Here is a 3411-nt window from a genome sequence, read left to right as displayed (position 1 = left end):
CCCCAAATCAAAATCCTATATATGAATCTTTTTCTAACAGTAAAAAAATATATTTTAGGATAAAGAAAAAGAACAGTCAAAGATCTACATAAATGAATAACATTTACCAGAATATAATTGAGATTTGTAGTGCTAGTTTCTTCCTTAGTCTCATTAATTGAAAACAACCCTGATTTGCTAACTATTTTCTCGTAGTTTGCAAAGCTTCGCATCCTTTCTCAACGTCTTCTACAAATAATAATGAATAATGTAAACTTGATAAGTGTTATGATAACCAACAATAGAGGGATGGTTATTTAATTGTTAAAAATAAGGGGGTATAAGTGTGATCAGGGACGAACTAACCTAACTTAACTATGAATATACTATGAATCCTCCATTTACTCCAACTCGACCGCACATGTCCTTGATCTCGAACCCGATCTCGTTCTCGATTATTATATTTCTTCACATATAAACATGTGAAATGAAATTAGGTTTCATTCAGGCACAATAAAAATAATCAACATTGAAACTAATTCATAGATTTTGTTATCATCAAATTCGAATAATAACAATACATGTATCGTTCGAGAAGCTGGTACTTACAAACGGGTGGTGAGTACATTGCCATTTACAGGTTGTCCAAAAAACAAAAATATCTCCCGTAAGTGTCCGTCATCGTTGAATCTATAAAGAAAAATCAAGTATACATTTGACTAACAATCAAGAAACAAAGACCAGTCCGAATCATTGAACGATGAAGAAGGAGGAACAAATCGATGTAACAAATCTGAACAAAAAAAGACCCTAATTTGAACTGATTTGTAAAAAAAACATAACCTAAACACAAATAAACCATAATGAACAACACCTTCAACTTAGATTGTAAAGCCTTCAGAATCTATATCATGTCGTCATTGTGTCCAGTTTTCTCAGTCAATTCAGCAAGATAAATTGGGACCTGTTCCCAAAATCAAAATCATATATATGAATCTGTTTCTAACACTAAAACAATATATTTTAGGATAAAGAAAAAGAACAGTCAAAGATCTACATAAATGAATAACATTTACCAGAATATACTTGAGATTTGTAGTGCTGGTTTCTTCCTTGGTCTCATTAGTTGAAAACAACCCTGATTTGCTAATAATTTTCTCGCAGTTTGCAAAGCTTCGCATCCTTTCTCAACGTCTTCTACAAATAATAATGAATAATGTAAACTTGATATGTGTTATGATAACCAACAATAGAGGGATGGTTATTTAATTGTTAAACATAAGGGGGTATAAGTATGATCAGGGACGAACAAACCCAACTTAACTATGAATATACTATGAATCCTCCATTTGCTCCAACTCGACCGCACTTGTCCTCAATCTCGAACCCGATATCGTTCTCGATTATTATATTTCTTCACATATAAACATGTGAAACGAAATTAGGTTTCATTCAGGCACAATAGAAATATTCATGTAGAGAATCAATGATTGCAAACTATAAGTCACCCAACAATAAAAACTTACGTTAAAGAATTTTGACGATTCTGGCAGCATCCCGAGGTCTCTTATGACCAGCAAAGCTTGACGTATCAACAATATTAACATCAACTGACATTTAATTTAATTTAAGCAAATAATAATAAGTTTATATGACCTTTAATAAAATTTGTGACATGAGACTTATTTTTCACTTACAATGAGAGCCATAAACCGGAGGTACGCATTGTTGTTATTACTTCCTACACCGTAATCTTTGTAATCCGGTTCAAGAAACTGATTCTCAGAAGCAAAATCCAAGAGTGAGCATCCTGGAATCGATTTGCGGGCCCCATGCATGCCTAAAAAATACAATGAGAATCAAAAACAGTAAACCTTGTGCAGAAAGATTTAAAAAAACGAAGAATAATTTTTTCGCCAAATCTTTGTAGCAACTTCACCTGATATCAATAGTCATGAGATCTGGATTGGTTCTAGCTGGTGGAAGAGCGTAATCCGGTGAATAAATCTATGAAACATGTCAAATTCAATAGCATTTCAATAAAAAAATAACCAAATTATTAAAATTCTGGACCAAAAAAGGCCAAACCTGATTGCAAATCTCACAGGTTATATCCCCTTTCTTATTGCAGCATTTCTGAAAACATTTCCTATGAGCAAACTGCAACCCACAAATACAAAATTACAATGAAATGTGACAATCCAATTCAATTAGAAAAAATACCAATTTTGACTAAATTATCATCTGCATTTAATAAATAAACCTGAATCTTACATTGAACTAACCGATTTCAACAATAATTCTAAATTAATCGAAGAAAAAAGCGATTATGTATGAAGGCGATGGAATAATACTTAGGGATTTGAGAAACATACCGATGGATCAATGAAACACAATTGGGAATCCAACGCAGAGATGAAATGGCGTCTTTGGAGGTTGATTAAGAACCGAATGATTGTGGTGGCGGCGTCGATTGATTTAGGGTTTCTGATTAAAGGAAAGAGAAGAAGCCACCAGTTTTAGAAAACCCTAATTACTCTCAAATCCGGATTAGAATACCTGCTAGGTTTACATACCCGATGGATTGTATTGTCTGGATCGTAGATGCTTCAATCAGAAGGAAACGTCATCATCTTGTGATCTTGTGGAACTGACGGAGGATCTTGGCGGTGGCGATAAGAGGGAGAGAGAGAGTTGCAGCTTTGTTTTCTAGGGTTTGTGGATGAGTAAAAAGCAAGCGTGTGAAAGAAGAATGAGAAAAACAGAAATATAAAGGATCCATTAACTCTGACCCGATTATAATTCGGATCCCGTGTCCAATTCTCAACACATCTAATATTGTGTCTTCCCTCCCAAAATCACCCTCTACTCCACCATAACATGCCACATAAGCAAAATAGCTCCACCATTAAAAGACAAATGGCCCAAATCATCTCATTTATTATTTATTAATATATATAAATGAACAAGTTTAGAACAATAAAAGTACGTGGTCTAGTGGAAAATAGTGAAAGATCTTAGGTTCAAGTATAGGTTGGTCTGTTTTTTTATTTTTAATTTTTTTATTCGGAGCAAAGTGCAAAATTAATGTTACACACCATGATTAAGCTCACATCACTTTTGCTTTAAAAGCGTCGTTCTAATCAACTGAGGTACACACGGTTCATCTTTATAAGTGATTGGTTGAGCTATAATACAAAGGGGTTTAAAAAATAAGAAGGTTAAGAAATCACTATAGAGTGACAACTGTTTAATAAGGAATTAAGTGGAAATGATAATTTTGTCAAAAAAAATATGTACATGCTATCTCCCCCATGTTTTTAAACGTCCGTAACTTTTCTATACGTCATTTTTTTCAAAAAAATTATACCATAAAATCGAGCTTTTTATATCTTTAATATGAGTACCCTATTTGTTATACTTTACAAAAAA

General features: G+C 33.2%; 1 long non-coding RNA gene across 1 annotated transcript; it reads right to left on the bottom strand.

The window, feature by feature from the left end:
• Nucleotides 1-1790: 1790 nt before the first annotated feature.
• On the bottom strand, nt 1791-2141 carry LOC110909883. The gene is made up of 3 exons (XR_002575695.2): nt 2068-2141; nt 1919-1986; nt 1791-1819 (listed from the first exon to the last, which is right to left on the bottom strand). It is a non-coding gene; the product is annotated as an uncharacterized LOC110909883 (long non-coding RNA).
• Between the last annotated feature and the right edge of the window lie 1270 nt (nt 2142-3411).

This window comes from Helianthus annuus, chromosome 15, assembly GCF_002127325.2.
Source record: "Helianthus annuus cultivar XRQ/B chromosome 15, HanXRQr2.0-SUNRISE, whole genome shotgun sequence".
Taxonomy (NCBI): domain Eukaryota; kingdom Viridiplantae; phylum Streptophyta; class Magnoliopsida; order Asterales; family Asteraceae; genus Helianthus; species Helianthus annuus.
The sequence above is the reverse complement of the archived record's forward strand: the minus strand, read 5'-3'. Positions and strand labels throughout refer to the sequence as shown.